Source organism: Dasypus novemcinctus, chromosome X (assembly GCF_030445035.2).
Source record: "Dasypus novemcinctus isolate mDasNov1 chromosome X, mDasNov1.1.hap2, whole genome shotgun sequence".
Classification (NCBI taxonomy): Eukaryota; Metazoa; Chordata; class Mammalia; order Cingulata; family Dasypodidae; genus Dasypus; species Dasypus novemcinctus.
The window spans coordinates 4,023,842-4,049,133 of record NC_080704.1 but is presented as its reverse complement, the minus strand read 5'-3'; positions in this window follow the sequence as shown (position 1 = coordinate 4,049,133).

Sequence of the window (25,292 nt, the reverse complement as noted above, 5' to 3'; positions counted from 1 at the left end):
CAAAGGTTTGGAAGAACAGCATTTCATTGTATCTAAAATTCCCAGTCTATTTTTTTTCTCTCCCTTCCCCGCCCCTTCCCGCAGTTGTCTGCTCTCGGTATCCGTTCACTGTGTGTTCCTCTGTGACCGCTTCTATCCTTATCAGCAGCATGGGAATCTGTGTTTCTTTTTGTTGCGCCATCTTATTGTGTCAGCTCTTCATGTGTGCGGCGCCATTCCTGAGCAGGCTGCACTTTCTTTCACCCTGGGAGGCTCTCCTTATGGGGCGCACTCCTTGTGCCCGGGGCTCCCCTACGCAGAGGACACCCCTGCATGGCACGGCACTCCTTGTGTGCATCAGCACTGCGCATGGGCCAGCTCCACACGGGTCAAGGAGGCCCAGGGTTTGAACCACAGACCTCCCATGTGGTAGGCGGATGCTCTATCCATTGGCCAAATCCTTGAGACATTGGTGATGCATTATCATAAAGTAGGTGTCTAGGGTTCAATGAAGAGGCAGGAAGGGGGCTTGGCTTTGGAGGTCCTGCATTGTCCCCCAATGATGTTCTTTTCTGTGTCCTGCCTGTATCACCAGCATGCTGAGCCCAGATCATATCTACAGCACCTCAGGACTTCTCATTCCAACTTAGAGCTGGGTAGCATCAGAAGCATGGTCGTCAGCTTCACCTCCTTCCCCAAGGAATGACCAAATTCCCCTTGTCAGTGGGCCTGCTGGCCTGAAAAATCCTGAGTGGTAATTTAAGAAGGTGATAGCATGCTATGCCTTGTTTCACCCAGGAAATGTTAATGAATACTCAATGCTTTAATTCTCATGAAAAGAAAAGAAAGGAAGAACAGAGGGGAGGGGAGGGGAAGAAATGGGAAAAGGGAAGGAAAAGGAAGGGGAGGGGAAAGAAGAGAAAAGAAAAGAAGAAAAGAGGGAAAAGGAAAAGAAAAAGAAAAAGAAAAGTAAAGAAAAGAAGAGAAAAGAAAAAAGAAAAAGAAAAGAGGAGAAACTATATTTGGGATTCAGTAGCCAGGGAAAGCCACTGAAAATCAAAATTTGGGAGGGGGTTATTTGACTCCCTCATATCTTACCTAAATTTTATTTTCCCATAGGCAAAGTTAAGGATTGAATTGTGTCTCTCAAAAGACCTTCCATTCCTAAATCTCTGTCCTCTGAATGTGAACTGATTTGAAAAGCGGGTCTTTGAAGATGTTATTAGTTAAGATGAGGCCAAACTGGAGTAGGGCAGGTCCTAATCCAACAGGACTGGTGTCCTTACAAGCAAAGGAGATTTGCACATGATCAGTAGAGGACAGAGACAACCATGCATTCAAGACAGAGATCAAGAGATGCCACCACAAGCCAAGGATCGACAAGGATTACCTGCCACCACCAGAAGCCAGAGGAGATGCTCAGAACGGGTTCTCCCCTCTAAGAGGAAGCATGATCCAGCCAACCTTGATTTCTGACTTCTGACCTTTAGGCAAGACATTTCTGTAGTTTAAGCAAGCCAATCTGTGGCACTTTGTTACAGCATATAGGAGAAACTAATACAAACAGCATGAAGGTTTTCCTGTCCATTATTTCTAAATACATGAAACACTTTGATTTAATTTTCCTTTGCCTATCTTTATCATTTCAGCCCTGTTTATAATTAAGAGTGCAGTTTTCCTTTGCATGTAGTTTTTATTGGTACACTACTATTTTTTGTACTCTGCCATGTATAATTAGACATAATAATTACTTCTTGTTGATAATATATGCAATTATTTCACAGGACATAGCAATCTCGTGATAAATTCTCCCATCTCACATGAAAGAACAAAAGTGTGGCATGGCATTTTTCAGGGTTTGTAAAAATCACGCGATGTTTTCAAAGGACTTGCTTGCCAATTTCCATCATTTTTCTAATTAAGAAAGCATGTACTTTAATAAAATTATTTTTCTGTTAAATGACCCTCAAACTTAATTAATTTTCATCATAAATCTTTTAAAAATTAACCAAATGGGAAGAATATTAGATATAAAAAAAATTGTTTTAGAACTGTTTTTTTTTCCTGTATTTAAATTTGCAAGTCACAAAGAAAGCAAAAAGTAGAAAGAAAAATAACCCAGGGTCGTATCACCAAATACTTATTGCTTACCTGTTGAAGTAATTTTCAACAGCTCTTTTCTGTGAGTGCTTTGTATGTGGCAGACATATACAAATGGATGCTAGCACAAAGGGATGCCAAGTATGGACCCAGAGATTGTTGCGTGGCTGGATATCCAGATGTGTCCCATCCAAGCTATATGACATGAGTTCCTTACTCTCTGCTTCTCACCTGCCTTCCAAACAAAATAGAAACTACCTTATAGAAAATCCATGAGATTGCAATCAAGCAGAATTAAAGAAGGCAACACCTACATGCTTTCTTATTCATGTGTAGAACACAGGAAACGCTGAACGAAAGTTTGGTATTATTCTCACAGTTGAGGTCATTGATTATAGATTGGATTAACATGTATGCTTTTTCAGGATATGCCCATCAACCATAGAGTAGATGGCAGATGAGAAAAAGAGCAGATGATAATATATGCAACTGTATTAGTCTTTCAATTTAGAAGTAAATTATGATGGACATCAAAGATGAAAATTTTATATGAATACAGAGATAAAGATATATAGACATAGACATGGTCTCAGAGTCTTAGACATAGGCATATACATAGTCATAGTCATAGTTTTAGACAGATTCATAGATATAGACATAAATATAGACAAAGACATAGACGTGGATATGGAAATAGACATTGACATAATCATAGATATAGAGATAGACATGGGCTTCAACATAGACTTAGATATAGACTTAGACTTAGTCTTAGACATAGACAGAGAAATAATCATAGACATAGACATAGACACAGTTATGGACATGGACAGGGACATAGACACAGACATAGAGTAGTGGTAGACATAGACATAGACATGGACATGGTCATAGACATAAAGTTAGACATAGACTTAGACTTAGTCTTAGACTTAGATTTAGACTTAGACATAGACATGGTCATAGACATAAAGTTAGACATAGACTTAGACTTAGTCTTAGACTTAGATTTAGACTTAGACATAGACATAGACATGGACATAGTCATAGACATAGACTTAGACATAGACTTAGACTTAGACTTAGACATAGACATAGACATAGACATAGACATGGACATAGTCATAGACATAGACTTAGACTTAGTCTTAGACTTAGATTTAGACTTAGACATAGACATAGAAATAATCATAGACATAGACACAGTCAGACATAGACGTAGACATAGACATAGTTATGGACATGAACATGGGTATTGACATGGACATGGACATTGACATAGACATAGACACAGAGTAGTGGTAGACGTAGACTGTTGGCCCGGGGGAGGGTAGGCGAGAGAAGAAGGATGAGGAGGAGAAGGACTGGAGGCAGGCGAACTTCAATCGTCTGTTTCATTGCCATTGCTTCCCTCTTGTACAGGTAGAGCAGGTTTACCCGCTGGCAGTGGGCTCTCTGATGCTTGATCAGTGACCGGCCGGATGAAGCGTCCTGGGATCCAGAGGGGCTGTGGCTTGAAATCTGGAAAGACACAAGCAAAGCCCCTTCCTTGGGCAAGGAGGGGGGCAGGCCCTAGCCACGTATTAGTTTTAGGGTCTTTCCACAGAACTAGAGGGGCCTGGGTGGGGCGGTATGAGGGGCCCCAGTGCTTATGGACGGGAGATAGCCCTTTCTCATCAAGAGAGGAGATTAAGATGGATAAGGCAGGAGGTGATGACATCTCCTGGTGTCTTTAGGGGATTTTCTAGTCTTTCTTTGTGGATTAAGAGCTTGAGTTGCTGGTTGACACGCTCGACGATGCCTTGTCCTTGCGGGTTGTGTGGGATGCCGAAGTGATGGGTGATCTTGTAGAGCTGTAGGAAGGCCGCGAAGGCAGCACTTCGGTAGGCAGGGCCGTTATCTGTTTTGAGGTCCCAGGGCACTCCCATGAAGAGAATGGCTTGGCGCAGAGCCCGGACGGCATGCTTCGCTGTTTCTCCAGGCAAGGGCACGGCGTAGCACATGTGCGAGAAGGTGTCGACGGCTACGTGTACGAATTTGAGCCGCCCGAAGGAATTGATGTGCGTGACGTCCATCTGCCATCGGGAGTTGGGGCGGAGGCCGCGGGGGTTGACTCCTTGTGGCTGGAGAGGCCCGAGGGGCAGGAGAGGTGCACAGGTGCAGCAGGAGCGCACTAGATGTTTACAGGTTTCTATGGGTAAGTCTGGAAAGAGTCGGTGGATGGAACGCGCAGAGAAGTGGAACTGCGCGTGCAGGAGCTTGGCTTGATTGATGGTATCCCCAGGGTCGAGGGGCCGAGGCGTCGTGTGGTTGGTGAGAGCGGCCGACGGGGTGGTTGAAGGTTGCACGGCTTGGTCGGCTCCCTCGTTCCCGGCGGTCAGCGGGCCTGGGAAGCCAGAGTGGCTTCTGATGTGTGAGATGAACCACGGATGACACCTAGACTCTAATTGACACCGAAGGAACTCGAGCGCTCTGTCGATGGGTGAGTCCGTTGGGAAAAAGGTGGCAAGGGGCAGGGCATGGCACGCCTGCAAGATATACAAACTGTCCGTGAAGATGTTCAGTGGTTGATCTGCACAAGTGTGCAGTGCGATGGCGATGGCGAGCAATTCTCCCACTTGGACAGAGAACGCATTGGCGAACAGGAGAGTCCGTGGTTTCTTGGTTGTGGGAGTATAGATGATTGCAGCATAGCTAGTTTTGGAGGCATCAGTGAAGATGGTGACGGCGTGAGGAATGGGCTTCCGAGCAGGAAGTGGATGGAAGAGGGGGGAGAAGGGCAGTCGAGTGATGCCTTGCAGGAGTCGGTGACGCGGGTAGTGGTTGTCAAAGGAACCTCTGAACACTTCGGCGAGGACTTGCATGTCTGCATCATGCCGGAGCAAGTTGGTGGTGGCCCTGGCGTCGAAGGGCCAAATTATCTGAGCGGGTTGGACGCCGTAAGTGTGCATGCTTTGATAGACCAGGTCGGTGGCGAGAGCGATCCACGCTCGAGTGAATGGGCAAATTTTTGGAAGCTTGTTTTTCGCCATGTGAAGCCAGAGTAGTGGCCCGTCTTGCCAGAGGAGTCCGGTGGGTGTTCCCCGCGTAGGGAGAACAAGAGCTTGAATGGATTTGCCAGGATCATGGCGCTCGAGTCGGCAGTAGACATAGATATAATCATAGTCAAAGACAGACATAGACATAGACATAGTTATAGACATAACTTAGACAGAGACTTAGACTTAGACATAGACATAGAAATAATCATAGACTAGACATAGACATAGTTATGGACATGTACATAGACATGGACATAGACATAGAGTAGTGGTAGACATAGACATAGACATAGACACAGACACAGACATAGACATAGTCATAGACTTAGTTTTAGACTTAGATTTAGACTTAGACGTAGACATAGAAATAATCATAGACCTAGACATAGACATACTTATGGACATGGACATGGGCATGGACATAGACATAGAGTAGTGGTAGACATAGACAAATTCATGGACATAGTCATAGACATATTCATAGACATAGACTTAGACTTAGACTTAGACTTAGACTTAGTCTTAGACTTAGATTTAGACTTAGACATAGACATAGACATAGAAATAGTCATAGACATAGACATAGACACAGTCAGACATAGACGTAGACATAGACACAGACATAGACATAGTTATGACAGGGACATAGACATAGACACAGAGTAGTGGTAGACATAGACATAGACATAATCATAATCAAAGACACAGACATAGACAGTTATAGGCATGACTTAGACATAGACTTAGACTTAGACATAGACATAGAAATAATCATAGACATAGACATAATCATGGACATAGACATAGACTAGTTATGGACATGGACACAGACATAGACATAGTTATGGACATGGACATGGACATAGACACAGAGTAGTGGTAGACATAAACATAGACACAGACACAGACACAGACATAGATATAGTCATAGATATAGACTTAGACATAGACATAGACATAGATATAAATCTGAACTTCTTTGTAAAGAAATTATCTTTTTTGTGACTCTTTTCAATTATGTTTGTATGTATTTATAAAGGAAGCAATGCTTATTTGGCAACCACATGGTTGGCTTCTCCACCATGAAAATAGATTATCTCTTGTTGATAAGTGCCGGCACTGGGCAGCAAATTGGTAAGGAATTCTTAATGAATGTAAAGTAAGAAACTCATTCGCTGGTATTAAGGATGGAGAGCAAGCAAATGAGAAATAAGTGGACAGGAGGTGAAAAACACATCTTCTCCCAGGACAGAAATTGTCAACCCGAAACCTCTTTCCCAGCTAGATTTTAGGGAATGAGACACAACATGAATGGGGAAAACCCTTATAGAAAGAATATGATTCTTAGGGGCTCAATTTTGCTTTATTTCCGGAACAGATGCCTTGGGTTTTTCTATTTTCTTTTTTACAGAAAGTTTATGTTAAATATACTTTTGAGCTCTTAGCAATTTCACAATGTCTTGAGGGTCAGACATTTTTTCACCCTCAAATGTCTATAAAGACTGCTTCATTGTCATTTGGTGTTTCACATAGGGCAGAATCTGAGAGCAATCTAATTTTTATTTCTTTACATTCAAAATTCACTCTTTGTTGTGGTGTTTTGCTTTGTTTTCCATCTAAATGCTTACAGTAATTTGTTTTATTTATCAGGATATGTCTAGACACTGAGCTTATGTTGGATGTTATTTTCAGAAATGATCATGACAAGCACCTCGGCATGTGACTAGGATGTTGAAGAAGCATTTATACATGTAAGATTGACTTATTCACAGGAAAGTATAAATTTCATGTAACTAGTTCCCCATACGTTTATCCTACACCTGGCACAGACACCTATAACCATGATTTCTCTCTTGTACACACAAGCAAATGTGTGACCATACATAGATGCAGAAACACACATGTATATACAAATACACACCAAGAAACACATGCACACACTCATACACACATCATCATGCACACATGGACACACCTTCTACACACACATGCACACATATCTGCTCACAACACACATGCACACACACCCCTGCTCACAACTCCCATATATACACAGAACCTAGCACACATGAACATTTTATGATCTATTTTTTTCTGGCATTTGTTGCTTCTGAATGAAAATTTAAAAATACACTGGGATGAGAAGACGAAGGACTCATCAACCCAAGGAAATCAGCCACAGTTCTGGAAGGTACAGCTTTGTGGTTATAAAGACAGGAAGAAAAGTACAAAGCGAGATGCGTCTTCTGCTTCTCTTAGTTGTTTTCTGAATGTGTCATGAAGGGAAATGTGGAGTTCAGTTTGTTTTTGTTTTCTTTCACCTATGGACAATTTCCTGTACCTTAAAATTATTAGACAATCTTCTCTGATCCTGGTTATCTTAGTTTACTAGGACTATCATAACACAGTACCAAAAACTGTGTGCCTTGAAACAACAGAAATTTGTCTCACATGTCTAGAGGCTGGAAACTTGAAGCAAAGGCATCGGCAGAGTCCAGCTCTCTCTGAAGTCTGAACGGAAGAATCTGCCCCATGTTCTCTTCCATCTTGTTGGTAGCTTCCCAACAATCCTTGGTTTCTCTTCTTAGAGTACACGTGGCCTTCTCTCCTTTATCGTTCTTTTAATTTGTGCCTGAATCCCCCCTTTTTATCAGGACACAGATCACATTGGATTAAAGGATCACCCTACTCCAGTACAACCCCATCACCTTAACTTGCCTAATTCCACCTGTAATGACCCCATTTCCAAATAAGCTCACATTCTCAGGTCCTAAGTAATAAGTCTTCACATGTATTTTAGGGAAACAACAATTCAATGGATTAATAATGTTATAAATTTGCATCTTAAGCAAAATGTCTGTTGGTATTCACAGAGAAGTTGTGAGAGGCTGTAGTCATGAAAATTGAAAATTCACCCCTAGTGAATTTTAATGGGAGGGATAACTTTCAAGTAGGCACTGGTGAACCCCAGAGCTCTGGTCCACAAAGCCTCTGGCCACACTGGGAACTGAGTGACCATTTGCAGTCACTTTTATGACTACTTATGATTTATTAGGTGCAAATAAAATTTTATGTCCAATTATGACTGTTCTTTACTTTGTAGGTATAGGCATGAATTTTTCTTTGCCACAAAACACCTGTAGAACAGACCTTTGATTTCTAAATAAAAATCTGCTACTGCACTCACCCGAACTGAAACAATTCTCCTTCACACATCACTCCTTCTTTCCCTTCTGCCCTTCTGGAGTGGCAAAACTAGAGGAATGAATGGAAATATGCAGGACCCAGTACCAGACAGAAAAATTAAAAATGCTAGGGCAGGTAAGGGAGAGTAACTGCTCAGAAGAGTCTCTGATGTATGTTTTTAGCATCTATCCCTCTTACCATGGGGGGCAACGCTGGGTGGGAACTAGAGTTAGGGAAAAAGCATTAAACCTGGGTCCTAAATCTAAGGCATCGCCCAAAAAACCTCAGTAGTAAAGATAAATAATATTGAACGCTCCTTTTTAAAAGTCAAAATGAATGGCAAAAATCCATGATAAAGAGAGAATTACATTTTAAATCATGGCAGAGACAGCATTAGTGAATTTTTCTATTGCTTTGGGACTCCAGTATGACTCAGCACTATCCTTCAGTAATAGGTTGGCTGAAGTCCTCGTCACTGGTTCCCAACTGGGAGCAATTTTGCCTCCCAGCGGACATAAGGGGTGCTGCTGACATCTACTGATAAGAGGCCATGGGTGTTGGTAAAAATTGTATAACGCATGGACCAAGCCCAAACATGGAGAATTATCCATCCCCATGAGTTAGTAACACTGAGGTTAAGGATCCTGTGCTGGCTGGCCACATTGTATTCAAATTTTCATTCTCGCATCAGACTCCCCAGCCAGTTTGCAATCTCTGGCATAATATGTAACCCAGAGTTAACCAAGCTTCAAAGGATGGAGCCAACTATCATATTTATAGGGCTCCATAAATGCCCTCATGCTGACACCAACTGCAAGCCTGGGAAGTTTCCAAATCCACCCACAGCTTCAATAATTTGCTAAAGACTCACAAGAATTCCCTGAAAGCTGTTATACTCACGGTATGGTTTATTGCAAGGAAAGGATACACATTAAAATCAGTCAAAAGAACAGATGCATTGGACAGAGTCTGGGGGGGATTCCAAAGGCAAAGCTTCCACTGTCCTCTCCCACTGGAGTCAGGATATATTATTTTTCCAATATAATATGTGTGATAATACGTACAGAGCATTGCCAACCAGAGAAACTCACGCAAGCTTCCGTGTCCAGAGATTTTGTCGGGGCTTCATTACTTCAGCATGATTTCTTTATTGATTGTCTACATGGTTCACTCAATTCCAGGTTTACTAATACTGGCTTACCTTAGTCCCCTTGTGACCTTAAATCACAAGGTCAGTCTTTCTAATGTGGCCATCTCCTACCCTAAACAAAGACCCTCTTGTCAGTATGACAAAGAACATCCCCCAGAAGCTGGAGGCAAAGGCAAGACTTCTCTTTGGGTAAGATCAAGTTTTTGACTACCTATGACTATGTGTCATATTTGTAGTCCCAATGCTCAGTTCCAGCTTTGCCTGGGGCACAAGAGTTCTAAATAAAACACCAGCCACACACAACGCATGTTTTCAAGCTTACGGCAATTCTGGTGAAATAGATCTCACCAGACATCAACGTGCCAAGACTACAGCCCACCAAAGTCGACAGCGAGAGAGAGTCCTAACTGAAGAAGTGATATCCACAATCTTGAAAAAGGCAACTCTCACTGAAGAAGTGATGTTTTCAGTCTCCAGGAAGACAACTAACTGAAGAGATGATATTTAGCGCCGTTATATCAATTCTTAAAATATATGTTTTGCATTCTAATCCTCTTCATTAAAATTGCTTATCAAGAAGTGGATGTGACTCTAGCAGCTGAGCACCTGCTTCCCGCTTGCGAAGGACCCTGGTATCTCTTAAAAATAAAAAGGCAAATAACAAGCAAACAAATGAAAAAACCAACTCAGGGGAGCCAATATAGCTCAGTGGTTAAGCATCGGCTTCCCACGTATGAAGTCTGGGGTTCAATCCTCAGCCCCAATACCTCAAAAAAAAAAAAATGCTTACCAGATTCTAGACAGGGAATGAAACCCACTCTGAATTCTCCTACACATTCCTATAGTAATTCAGAGAGATAAAACTTTAGAAGATTGGGGTATTTTGATTCAGGTATCCCCAAACCATTGACAATGTGAAAATCCATTTTGCTTTTCAGCTTCTGCTTCAATGTTAAAGTTTGGTTTAAGGGATGCCATTGTGCCTGTTAAAGTTCAGTTTAACATCATAAAAACCCTTAAATCTAATGTCTTCTTTGTGAGGAGTAATATAACAGCTTTGCGTTGGACAGAATGTAAGCATGAATTTTCTGCCGTAGAAAACATGGATCAATGAAAGTAGAGAAAAGTACTCCTCCTGAGATCCCCAGTTCTTATCATTCCCCGCTTGGAGATGACTGAAGTTGATCAATGTCTGTTTTATAGTCCAAAAGAAAAGTAAAGATTGAGCTTCCAAAATATCACCCATACATCAGTACTATGGAAAATCTGTTGTTCTCAGAATGCCAATTACTAAGTGAGTTTATAAAACTCACCCATAAACAGATTGTCCTAAATTTAATTCTCAAGTTAATTTACGACTTGGCTTCTTACAGATGAATCATTTTCGGTAAAAATCCATTTCATGGTGCACAATAAGCTGCAATTATATCCAATATCAAAAAAATTACATTGCAAATGCTGGTTAGAAGTTTTAACTGTATTCAAATTTAACTATAATTGTAAACCAAGGTAACATAGCCGAGGCTTACTTACTGCCTTTGGGTATTCTCCATCGTGCATATAAGTTAGTTTATATAATATGACTGCTTTCTCAGAATTGAGGAAAGGGTTTCTCTTGGTTTGCCAGACTGCTATCACAAATACTATCAACTGAGTTTTGGCTTAACAACAAGGATCATTGGCTCATGTTTCAGAAGCGAGAAGAAGTTCAAAATCAAGATATTAGCAAGGCTTGCTTTCTTCTTCCAGAGTCTGTGGCATTCCAATGTTGGCAGCCCTTGTGGGTTTGGGGCTTGAATTTCTGCCTCCATCACATGACAATGTCTTCTCCTCATCTGACCTTGTGTTTCCAGTGACTTCCAACTTCTTCTTAGGTGCCTTCAACATCTTCTGGCACCAATCTCTTCTCTGTATAAGACCTCCAGTAAAATAAATGAAGACCCACCCACCTTGAGGTGGGCTGTGCCATAACTAAAAATACCATCTTCAAGAGGTTCAATTTACAACGGGTTTACACCCACAGGAATGTGGGTTAGGATTAAGAAAGGTCTATGTTGAGGTACCTAATTCAATCCACGACATGGTTAAATGTAGATAATGCAATCAAGGAATGCAATGAATGATTGTTTATTTTAAAAACAGCCCTCCAGCCTCCTTTCTACCAATCGAATATATTAAATCATGTCTGCTTTGGCCTAATTATATATCCCAGCCTCTTAAAAATACTTGGCAATGGAATTGAGGTTCCCCAAAATAGCCTTTGGGTAGGGCCTTCCTTCAACAATTCTCACTCAGACCATATAGGCTCGTCCAAAGTTAGGAACCAGCTTTGATTCAAAACCCCAGCATTTAAAATCTGATTAACAAAGTTAAGCATCTTGTCGACCATCATGCATAAGTGGCCCTTGCACAAGTATCAGTGGTAGTGCTCTCTGCATATAAATATTTTCCATCCATTTGTACAACATGCTGTTCTAGCCAAGATACATTCTGTGAGAATGAAATAGGACTGTATTCAATCATCTACACCTAACTTTATGAAATGGAACACTCACTCAGCTATGTAAAAATACATATGTATAGGTCAATATGGCTTACACGTGACACTATTGGTGTTTTGGATCACATCATTCTCTTTGAATGCCAGGAGCACTTCCCACCCAGTTGGGAAAACTAAACACGTCTTTAGACATCACCAAGTGTCCCCTGGGGGACCCTGGTTGAGAACCGCTGACATTGATGAAGAATGGAAGAACTCCAAAGAAAACGCTGAAGCATGGTTATTTCAGTATGGCAGCCTTTTGGGTGGTTTTAATTTTCTTGTATGTTTCTTTGACAAACTCATGAAATACTATTTTTAAAACAAATGAAGTAGATCTTCTAAAATACACCTTTAATCATGTAATCATTTAAAGACAATTAGTAGAATAACAATATAATCCATTAACATTTGCAGTGTTTCTGACTCAGTAAAAACAAGCCAATTGCTTGTTTTTCTCCTAGCCTGAGTGTAAACATGTTAATTCTTTTGATATCTTACAGAATGTTACTCAGTTTTGGAATCCTGGGGCTTCAGATCACTTCGGGCCCCAAACCCCTTGCTTTGATGATTTTCCTCCACTGAAGTATGGTCACCCTCCTGTTAAAAATTAATCGATAGTACTATAATAATTGTAATGACAATAAAAACACATTGTCCTTGAATAACACGTTGTGGTCTTCATATCACTTTCCCCTTTATTTACCCTTACTTCAGCATCATGGAAGTCTCACAAAATGATGAGAAAGGGGCATGAACACCTGTTTAGTGGATAGTGAAACACAGAAAATTAGGGGAAAATCCAGGACAAGAACCCAAGTCTGTCTAATCTAAACCCAGTACTCATATCCATCTTTACCTTCCCACTTGTCTTAGTTTCTTTGGGCTGCCATTAATGGAATATCACAAAATGGGTGGCAGACAGCAATGGAAGTTCATTTTTCCCCAGTTCTGGAGACCAGAAGTCTAAAATCAAGGTGTCTGCAGGGCCATGCTCCCCATGAAACTTGTAGGAGAGGCTCTTCTCTTGCTTCTTCCAGCTCCTGCTATTGCAACACATCAATCTCTACTCCTTTCATCCCATACCCTTCTCCCCAGTGTGTGTGTGTCTCTCTGCTCAAATCTCCCCTTCTCATGAAAACACCAACCACATTGGATTATGACCCATCCCAATCCAGTTTGGCTGCTCCTTAACTAATCACATCTTCAAAGACTCTATCTCCAAATAAGGTCATATTTATGGGACTGAGGATTAGGACGTTAACCTACATTTGTGGGGAGGGAGCACATTTCAAACCAGAGGGCCACTCATTCTAGCATTCAGAATTTCTCCTTCATTGCAAGAAACAGAAAAAGAAACAAGTTTAATTATGCAGTCTGCATGTTTCCCAATTACATTTCTCTTTTTCCAGACAGAATCCCTTTTCCCCACGGTTTCATTAACTCACCCCAAGCCTCCCTCCCTCACTTCTAATCAACATTTTGACTGGGTCAGTGTAAAATGAAATTTACATTGGTTCATTTCTGGAACATGCTCTTGGAACAGGGACTTCGAACAATTTTTTTTTTTTAAAGAATGTCATCTTTAGATGAATTTCACTTTTCTCTTCCTTCTGTCCCTAGACCCTCCAAGGCAATTAACATATGAACTTTAGGGGACCCATGAATTCCTTGAAATGAACTCCTGTAATGTCTTGTGATAGATGCCTAAGTGCATTTTAATAGGAAGAGAATCTTTCTCTTTCATCAGATACTGAAAGGAGTCAGAGACCCCAAAATACTAAGCCTCATTCATTCATTCATTAAGAAATTATATTAGGCAGAAAAATGGGGATAATCAAAAACCTGTAAGTCAAAAAGGACTTACAATTTTCAAATAAATAAATAGTTAATCATGACTAGAGAGGAAAGTTCAGAATAAGAATCAGTGGAAGATAACTGGACTTCACCCTGAAAGTTACTCAAAGCTATTAAATACATTAAGAGTCTTGATGACCAAACTGACATTCTTTTAGAAAGACATTCTACGCATGGGTTTGAGAGGTAGACAACTCTGGAGACCTTGGAGCCACCCAGCTATCGAAATTCTACTGTCCCAGTAGATTCCTCTACTCTGCTACTATGATTTTGTACTTTTCCTCTCCATCATTTGGGTTCCATTCTCTTACCCTAACATTGCTCCTTTCACAATTCCTCAGACTTTCACTTTCCCCCAGGACCTTGCTTTGACCTACAGGAAACAGAAGAAGAGACGGGCACAGACCTTGATGAATGCAGAAGTTGTGGATTCAGTTGGGGGAACATAAAAAATAGAGGATACTCCCTAAGAAATTCAGAGGGAATGGTTGGGGATGGGTGCAAGGAAGCATCCGTCTCATTAGATGTACAAAAATGTAAAACCATGAAGGGCATGGAGATTTAGTCAAATGCCAAAGAAAACTAGAGGAATTAAAAATAAGCTCCCAAACAGTGGCCTCTAGTTTTGCCTGTAAAGCATTCCCAGAGAATGCTAAAGATTTTCAACCATTTCTGTGGGAAATTAGAATAAGAGTTGAACAAGAGCACTGTGTTAGTCAGTCAAAGGAGTGCTGATGCAAAATACCAGAAACTAGTTAGTTTTTATAAAGGGTATTTATTTGGGGTAGGAGCTCACAGATACCAGGCCATAAAGCATAAGTTACTTCCCTCAACAAAGTCTATTTCCACATGTTGGAGCAAGATGGCTAACAATGTCCATGAGGGTTCAGGCTTCCTAGGTTCCTCCCTTCCAGGATCTTGCTTTTTTCTGGGTTCAGTGTTCCTCACCTCCCAGGGCTTGCTTCTTCCTGGACTCAGGGTGCCTCTCTCCCCAGGACTCCAGCTTCAGCATCAAACTGCAACATGAAAACTCCGATATTAAGAACCTCCAACTCTGTCCTTTGCCACATCTTTTATCTGTGTGTCCCCAGCCACAAAAGGGTACAGACTTATCGCCCTACCGGTACAAGAGGTTTACGTAATTACTTAATCAAGTAAACCTATGAATCCAATGTAATCTAATATGCCCAGAGGAAAAGATCAGTTTACAAACATAATCCAATATTTCTTTTTGGAATTCATCAATAATATCAAATTGCTACAGGCACCAAGGGGAAAAATTCAACAACTGATGACTTTGATGGCAGAGTTGACCTTAAATTTAGACAGTGCGGTGGTCATTTTTATCAGTCGATGGAAAAGGCTTTTGGTGATCCAAATGAAAGATAACTAAGGAAGTGAAAGAACTGAAAACCAAGAATGAAGATGAAGTGATGAATTGTGCCATTGAGACTTGGTGAACAATGGAGTGAAGCAGTAGAGAGACTGATAACTGGGAAACAGGGCAGAGAGTAAGAGTCTAGAAGGCTGATTTCAATAGGAATTGGTGGTTTGGCAAGTTGGAAGAAAGAGATTAAGTTAGAGAGTGGAAGTTTTAAGAGTCAAATTGGAGACAGTTTGAGGAGATGCTATATCTGGTTATGTTACAGGATGGTGGACTGAAAATGATTTATTTAAATGAAGGGGGTCAAGAAACAACAAGCTCAATTATTGTATGGATTAGGTATCCATATGCACCTGCTCTTCAAATAAGCTCTCCAGATAAGGGTCAGGGAGATGACAGAGCAATGATGGAATAAAGTGACTAAAGGCTATAAAGAACTCAGACATGGGCAATGACTCTATCGCCCTCACCCCATCACTCACTGGGGGTCAGGGATGGAGGGGGACAAAGGCAGTGTCCAGGAAGGCTCCTGGGAGAAGAATTGCACTTGCCTTTTCGGAATGCTTTTAAGTACTGCTGAGTTACTGTAACCAAAATCAGCATTTCCATTTTGACCTATGGGTAATGTGTGAAGATTTGTATATTTTCATAGGCATTAAAAGGTGTTTGTGAGAAACACAGACTGTAAATTCATCATATTCTTCTACCAACTATGATTGTTAAACTTTTCAAAATGCTTTTAGGTAAGATCTGATATGTTGGGAGCATCAATAGGATGAGACACTTCTTCTCCAATCACCTCAAAAAAAGTCAAAAGTTTGCAACTGTCCTTAATAAAATCCTTCTCATTATGTGTGTTTCTTCTAAAATCATCATCTTCCCTACTTAAGGGAATGAATCATTCTTTTAATTTTCTAAATAATAAGAGCTTAAATATGCTTTTTTTCATACGATATGTTGTCCTATGAATTTGAGACATTGAAAAATAGCATTCCATAAAAACCTGATTTAATTTTTTAAAAAAATATAGTACTCTTCTTCCACAATAACCTGGAAGGGAAGTGTTAATATTTCCTCCCGTGGTTTCCCCTTTTTTATTTTCAGCAGGCTCTTTTGTGGAAATCATCTGGCTTGCTACACAAATGTCATTCAGCCCTCAGGGAGCACCAAGCCTTTCAGGGCTAAAGAACAATCTATTATTTAATGCTGCTCTAAGATAATCTTTTCAACTGCTGTGATCAAGTGAGAATCCTCAAAAAGCTGAGCCTAAAAAGAGCAGATGTGAGCTTTTATTCACTTAGGAAAGTCATCAGTTAAGTGACTTTTGCTTTCATCCAAGGGGACTTTGATTTAAAGCCTTTGCTATCACATGGACACAAGTGTTGTTTTACTGAACACTTTCAAAGAGTCTATTTCCCCATCCATGACTAGAATCCAGAATCCATTCAAGGAAAATGGGGTTTACATCAAAATAACTTATGCAAAGATATCTTTGTGCCAAGTTACTTATATCAAAAATTGCCAAAGGCAACAATCATAAATACAGGTACTTGCTTGTGGTTCCATTTAAAGTTACTCCAAAAGTTTTCCATGAATTCGGGGAAAAATAGGAAAGAACAATCTCTCATGCATTGTATTCGATTATCAGAATGCTCACCCTGCCTTGGGGAGTTATAATGCCTCAGGAAAGAGAGGAAATTATCCAGAAAAGGAGAGTAGGTCATAATAGGGGAGAGGGTTCCCAAAGTAGACAAAAAGGGTCCACAAAGGAGACATCTCCTTGCATCTTGGAAGATAAGAGAAGATATAAAGGAAAAGGTGCTTCAGTGAAAACTAAAGGAAACATTCAGAGGTGAGTCTGATGAAAGCTTTGAGAGACAATCTAGGAGAAAGAAGAATTGTTCCAGGCAGAGATGGTCACTTAAAGATGGACTTAGAGAAACAATTGGCAGCTTATTTGGGGAGCAGAGAAGAGCAAGAAATGCAACCAGGCAGACCAATAACCAAGGCCTAAATCGTGGGTGTTTGGAAGAACTTGTAAAAAGTGTGACTTGTTCTGATGGCCAAAAAGAACTGCTGTAGAAGGCCATGCAACAGGAAGACCACAATCAGATGTGGGTGTTTTATGAAGACAAGCCTAGCTACCATGTATAGAACAAATTAGATGGGGTTGAGAAGGAACTCGAAACAGCTAGCAGGCCCTTGCTGCACGAATTGCATACATTTTGTTGTCCACTGTTGCAGGTTGAGTTGTGCTCCCCTCAAAATACGTCTTCATGCCTTAACCCCTGATCCCTTGACTGTGACCCTATCAGATCTTTATAGATAATTTTAGCTAAGATGAATCCAAACTGAATCAAGGTGGGCCCAAATTCACTATGCCTGGTGTCCTAAAAGAAGATGAAATGTGGAGCCAGACAGGGAGAGAAGACAGCCTTATGATGGAAACAGATGTTGAGCTATGCCACAAGCCAAGGATCACCATGGGTGACCAGTAAGCCACATCAGAACTCTACAGACTTCAGAGGGTTCACAGCCCTGATGATGCCTTGATTTCAGACTTCTGGTTCCAAAACTAAGACACCCATTTCTCTTATTTTTTGGAAAAAGCCAAACCCACACTTGGTGTAGCAGTTTGATATTGCTTATGAATTCCAAAAATAGATATTGGATTATGTTTGTAAACTGGTCTGTTCCTCTGGGCATCAGATGGCACTGCATTAAGAGATTTAAGTTTTACTTGATTAAATAATGTTCAAGACTTTGACTGGGCCACGTCAGCAGGACGTTGAGTCGCAGGCCCCTTGGTGGGTGAGGACTCACAAAGAAACCGCATCGCAGAGAATGGGGGTTGGAGTTTTGATCCTGGAGGCCAGGAAGTAAACAAGTAGAAAAGCAGATACATGAGGAAAGAAATAAGTCTCCATTAGACACAGCAGAGGCCCCGGGAAGAGAGATGAGCCATTCACCTGATAGTCTAGAGCTGGCCTTGTGGAGAGAACAGAGGAGGTGAGCCTGGCAAAAAAGGCGCCCCAGAAAGAGAGGAACCCGGGAAGCCTGAGTCCTGGCAGGTGTCGGCAGCCATCTTGCTCCAACACATAGACTTTGGTGAGGGAAGTAACTTAGGCTTCATGGCCTGGTAACTGTAAGCTTCTACCCCAAATAAGTACCCTTTATAAAAGCCAACTGGTTTCTGGTATTTTGCATCAGCACCCCTTTGGCTGACTTATACACTTGGTAATGAATTAAGTGACTCATCAATCCAGGTAAAGTATTGTGTGGTATTGGTATTTCTACTCCAGGTGGCATGATAAGAATAATTCATGGAGGTATGTAGCTTTCACGGTTGGTAAAAAAAACCAAAAAACCTACACATGTCAATATCTTGGTATTGAAAATTCTCCCCAGCTTTGTACTTTCCCACATTCCCCGATCTCCTCAAATGTCCCCTCATACACAGTCAGTCTCTAGATAGTTTGTTAAAATTTAGAGCCATAATTGTCCAACATACATCTTTGAAAAGTAGTCCGAATTTGAAATTTATGTTGTTCCCAAGTGAGGTATAACATATACATTATTTCTTTTTTTATAATAAGGTTAAATAAGAGTCTATTTACAAAATAGTTTAAAATGCAGTAAACTCCAACCTTTCTTCCTGTAAAGATTGCTTGTTCAGAATTGAGAACCAATACAATCTCCATCTGGCAATTTAAACTACGCCATGCACAAATAAGAAACACATTTTAATGAAACCAAAGTTCACGGTGTGAGAGAATTGAATAAAGGCCACTGATCTTGAGTCTGCTTCATTCACATTTGGGGAATCCAAAGAAAATTAGAAGTAATCAGACTAGCGATTTAAGTTTGAGAACTATTGGTCTAAGTGTGTTTGGTTTATATGCTTTAGTAAGGGATTAAAATAAATACATAATGAATTCATCAGGTTGTAATTATTTGGTGTTTTACTTCAGTTCCCTCAATATTTCTTTCTATCATTGTTTTATACATATATATACATACATTAATATAAGTCAACCCTTTTTTTTTGAGTCAGGTGACCACTATTAAAAATATATAAAACCCCTAATTATCACTGATGCAAATTCTATAACACAGACTTACAGCTAAAACGTAGAAAATCTTTCCTAAAAAATGCACATACCACTCATAGCCCAGATGTTAAAAAGCATCTTGAGAGATACAGATTTCCCTTAAGACAGACACACAAATAGGACCTCATGTACAGAATAAGTCAGCTTTATCCTGTTAATTCATCTTCACCTTTTGTTTAGATAATTCAAAGCCATCTTTTTAATTCAGAGGAGGAATCATTGAGTTTTGTTTGAAATGCTTTCTCAAATAATAAACAAATCTAATCTCTTGTTTGTTTTCACTCTGAGGTCTGAAAAATATTCTTTAATATTCACTTGAGAATGGAATCAATTAATAAGCTTTAAATTTCTTAACATCAGGCTAAAATTAAGATAATAAAACCAAAACTTAACCAATTTTTAATATTTAGGAACATGGTTTACTAGATTGCTAAGAAAAGATGGCTATGGATAATTGGAATGATATGCAAAGGCATCTCTTCCATGCTTTTAGAATCACCCGAAAAGGTAATGTAAAAACCCTAAAAGGTAAGTAGAGATGTTCAACATGTATAATTAATAAAAAAGTAATGCTCAGAATCTCTAGACAACATCCATGAATCAAAAAGAATAAAAGCAACCATATAGAAGTGGAACAAAATGCTCAAACAACACTTCACAGAGAATAAAACCAGAAAAGCAAGATCACATTTATTATCTAGGAATTGCAAGTTAAAACCATGGTGAAATGTAATTCTTCACCAACCCCACCAACAAAAAAAATGGAAATGTCTGGCAACATCAAAAAGCAATGAGAAATGGAGTTATCAGAGAAATCACATGCTGATGCTAAGATCAAAATTGATGAACAGTTTTGGGAAAGAATTTGACAGTATCTATTATGTTTGAAGAAGCACATAGCCTATATATACAACAGCCATTCCCAATGTTTCAGGAGACACAAATGAGAGTTTTCACAATAGCACTGTGTGTAACAGCAAAATAATATCTACAGGCCAAAGGTCCATCAATGGCCAAATGGACAATATGTGAAATCTCCTACACGGGAAGATTGCGCCTCAGAATGATACTACAGATAGGTGATTTGCTGCTGCATAATCACATTGTTTAGCTCAGAAAATAATATCCAGTGACAGGCAAGTTACATGATGCACAGAGCATGATTCCATTGATATAAAACCAAAAGCCCCAAAACCTGAATATGTAGTGTATTAATACATAGATAAAAGGTAACCTTGTAAATAAAATAAGGAATAAAGGTACAAAATTCAGCAAAGTGCTTGCCTCTCTGGGAAGATGCAAGGGAATGGAATAAAATAAAGTTCGAATATGACCGTATTGTTTCCTTTCAAATGGTGTTTGTTTCATAGAGGATCCATGCATCTTTAAATGTTGTGCTTTAGTCATATCATTTGTATTTATATTATATACAGTTGCTTTGCACACTCTGAAAATGAACTTCAAAAAAATCTAAAAATAGAGTTTTTCTATATATGACAAAAAAATTAAAGTAAGAGTAGAGCAGAGAAAACATTTATATTTGGAATGGGAAAATATTCAATTCTAATTAATTCATGGTTTATAAAAGAATACCAGTCATCTGTTTTTTGCTCAGACAAGCACCCCAAAATTCTTGACAAAACAATAATCATTCTATATTTTCTCCATTCTAGTAGTCAGCAGATTGGATTGGGTTCTGCTGGCTGGTTTTTCTGCTACCCCAGACACCTGGCAGCTCCATAGAGAATAGATGGTTTTGTCCTCTAGTAGGTTGATCTGGTATGCTTCTCAAGTGGCCCCCAGTTTCAAAGGGGTATAGTTACACTGTGCTCATAGAGGACAAGTTTTTAGATAGATAGATAGATAGATAGATAGATAGATAGATAGATAGATAGATAGATAGATAGATAGATAGATGATAGATAGATAGATTAATGGTAGCTAGCTAGATAGGTAGATAGAAAATAGAGATAGATAGATAGATGACAGATATGAGATAGATAGATGATAGATATTAGATAAATAGAAAATAGAGAGCAGTAGATAGATGACAGATATTAGAAGTGATAGGTAGATGGTAGATAGATGATAGATTAAAAATAGAGATAGAAACTGGAGATAGGTAGATGATAGATAAAGACTGATAGAAATAGAGATACATATAGATGATAAATCAAGATAGAGACAGCTTTAAATGAATAGTCTTTTATTTTGAAAATATTGGTATACTGTCTAATTATAGAAGGTAGGGAAGAAAAGACAAAAGAATCCCCAAATATGTGTAAAGGAATAATAAATATTAGGACCAAAACTAATGAAACAAGAAAGAAGCCTATTGCAGAGAAAATCAATATACCTCCATGTATCTATAATAAACTTGTAGCCTAATCAATCAAAGGGGACAAATGAACACCAAAAGCTCTTATCTAGGGAAGAGGCTGTGGTTCAATCAGTTGAGATCCCGTCTACCATATGGGAGGCCCTGGGTTCACGTCCCGGGGTCTCCTTGTGAAGGCAGGCTCGCCCACACGCCACGAGAGACGCCAGCCCGCAAGCGCCATGGAGTGCTGATTCAGCAAGGTGATGCAACAGAAAGGGAGATAAGTAAAAAAATAAAAAAAACCACAGAAGAACGCACAGCGGGCGGTGGACTTGGCCCAGTGGTTAGGGCGTCCGCCTACCACATGGGAGGCCCGTGGTTCAAACCCCGGGCCTCCTTGACCTGTGTGCAGCTGGCCCACGCGCAGTGCTGATGCGCGAAAGGAGTGCCCTGCCACGCAGGGGTGTCCCCCGCGTAGGGGAGCCCCATGCGCAAGGAGTGCACCCCTTAAGGAGAGCCGCCCAGCGCGACAGAAAGTGCAGCCTGCCCAGGAATGGTGCCGCGCACACGGAGAGCTGACACAGCAAGATGAACAACAAAAAGAAACACACAGATTCCCGTGCCGCTGACAACAGAGGCAGACAAAGAAGATGCAGCAAATAGACACAGAGAACAGACAACCAGGGTGGGAGGGGAGAGAAATAAATAAGTAAATAAATAAATCTTTAAAAAAAAAAAAAGAATGCATAGCGAGTGGACACAGAGAGCAAAACAACAAGCAAGCCTCAAGGGGGAGAGGGGAATAAATAAAAAAATAAATACAGACACACAGAAGAACACACAGTGAATGGACACAGAGAGCAGACAGCAAGCAAGATGTGGGAATGGGGGAATAAAGAAAGAGAGGAGATCTGAGATGCTCGTGTAAGTTTGGGGATCAGCTGAATATATTTCTGAAAGTCATTGGGGCTATAGGAGCCCACACAGATACTGAGCAGGAGAAGGAAAAGAGCTTACTTTAAGCTAAAATGATCTGCTTGGCTTTGCAAATATGAGTTTACGACAAATCCCTTTGCTCCACGCCTTACAGAAAATTCCGTACTATGATAGTTCTGATGTAAAATAAATCCTTTAATAATCACTATTTTATTCCAACGTCAAAGTCACAGCATCATAGCCATAAGGTAATGCTAAAAGAGTCTTCAGGGCAAGTGAAATAATATCTTCAAATGACCATTAAATTTGAAGGTGATTTTAAAAACTATCCTCTTTAATTTCGCGACTCAGCGTTTCTGCTCCATCCAGAGACGGTCAACCTGTCAGCTGCAGTTAAAATGCATATTTTACAATTTACAACTTAACTCAAAGCCTAACAGGAAAGGATGGCACACCTTAAATAAAAGAAGGGAGTCTCTGGGGAGGAAGAATTATTTAAAATCCTAGGAAAATAAAATCAAAAGCTGCAAATCTAATTTTCTAGAAGAAGAAACTACTGCAGTGGCATTTTTGGAAGTCCTTGAGCTAGAGGATGCTTAACTATCATTACTTTCCTATGAAAATGTAGTTCCTCTAAGACAGTTGTAGGAAAATTGTCCAATAATTTGAAGACAAATATTCCCCAGATTTTTTGCTATCAAGGTACTTCAGGTAACTTATTAAACTTGCTATACTGGCAAATTTTGATTAAAGAGATTTTTTGATTGTTTAAAATTCCTTATTTTATATGGAGAATTAAAGAACAAGAGCAACAGCAAAATATTGAACACAAAATGCAAATGTATAATGTTTTCCAAGTAGTGAAAAGAAGATCAAATTCTCTCTAGTCAATACATTACAGGTTAATTGGAAGAGGCTTTCTCTGAGTCTAAAGAAGAAATATGATCCACTTCACATTTTGATTGCATGAATTCCATAGCCTGTCTTAGTTTCTCATTATGGAACAGAAAACTGGGTGGTAGGAGGGAAGGGGGAATGATCCAAACTATCTTTATTTTTAAGGCGTTACTGAGGTTCTAATTCTTAAAGGTTAGTTCTTTCTGGCTTTATTTTTAGTAATATTAAATGCAATTGCATAGATGCACCAGGTATCATTTTGCTCTCCCTCCAGGGGACATTTGGCCACGCCTGGAGCCATTTTTGTTTATCTGTGTTTTTAGCACATGGTGGGGTGCTACTGGCATCTAGTGGGAGAGGCCTGGATGTTGCCAAACAACCTACAATGCACAGGATGGCCCACATGGCAGAAAATCATCTAGCCTAAATATCAAGAGTACTGATATTGAGAACTTTTAACCATCAATAACATGAAAACAGAGCACCCCCCTTGCTTAACATTTTATCTCGCACAGTTCCATCACAATTTCTCAATGGATGGAGATATTACCACACATACAAGAGCCACCATAGAGAGATACGTTTAAATCAAAACTTCAAAAATCCTTAAGCAGAAAATAGGTAAAAATATGTAGATGTAAGAATGGGGCATGGGACATGAATCTGAGAATCATGCAGATCTGAAGAAATGGGAGTGGATGGTGATTTGGCCTTTATTAATTTATAAAAGATGGATACACGAAGCTTGAAAACATGATTTGTAGCGAAAGAAGTCAGACACAAAAAGCCACAAATTGTACGACTGAATTTACATGAACTGTCCAAAAGGGGCAAAACCGTACAGACAGGAAGTAGATTCATCATCTCCAGGGCCAAAAGAAGGGGAAATAGAATTATTGGCTAATGGGGACACAGAGTTTCCATTGGGGATGATGGAAAAGTTCTGAAACTAGATAGTGCTGTTGCTTGCACTACATTGTGAGTGTAATTAAAGTCACGGAATTACACACTGTCATGTGGTTAAAATTTTATGTTTTATTTTGTATGTATTTTACCACTACCACAACAAAAAATCAAATTACACCCACTTACAAATAAATTATCTTTAAAACATAAGTAATAAATATTCAAAACACACATGCACAAAGATTCATACTAGTTGATTTAAAGGGAGAAAATATCAAAATCTTATTTCAGAGGGTACAGATAACATGTATCATAATATACAGAATACAAAGACACAATGAATAATGTTTTGCTTCTATTTTAGCACAAGGTATAGAATAACCCTCAAGTGGATATTCCTTGCAAAGATACCAGAATAGTCTACATCATGACTCTATGGCAAGGTTCAGATTTGCATGTGTGTGTTTTTGTTATTGTTGCTATATTTTTATTAAAATTTTAATATATGCTAAAAATTATGCAGTATTTTTACAAGATGTCTTAGTTTGTAAAGGCATCTTGGAAAATGATGTAAACCTAAGGCTGTCATGACAAATACAACACTCTAGTTTTTTTGTTTTGTTTTGTTTTTTGTTTTTTTTTGTCTTTATTTATTTTTAATATTATATTCAAAAAATATGAGGTCCCCATATACCCCCCACCCTCCTCACCCCACTCCTCCCCCCATAACAACCACCTCCTCCATCATCATGAGACATTCATTGCATTTGGTGAATACATCTCTGAGCATCGCTGCACCTCGTGGTCAATGGTCCACACCATAGCCCACACTCTCCCACAGTCCACACAGTGGGCCATGGCAGGACATACTATGTCTGGTAACTG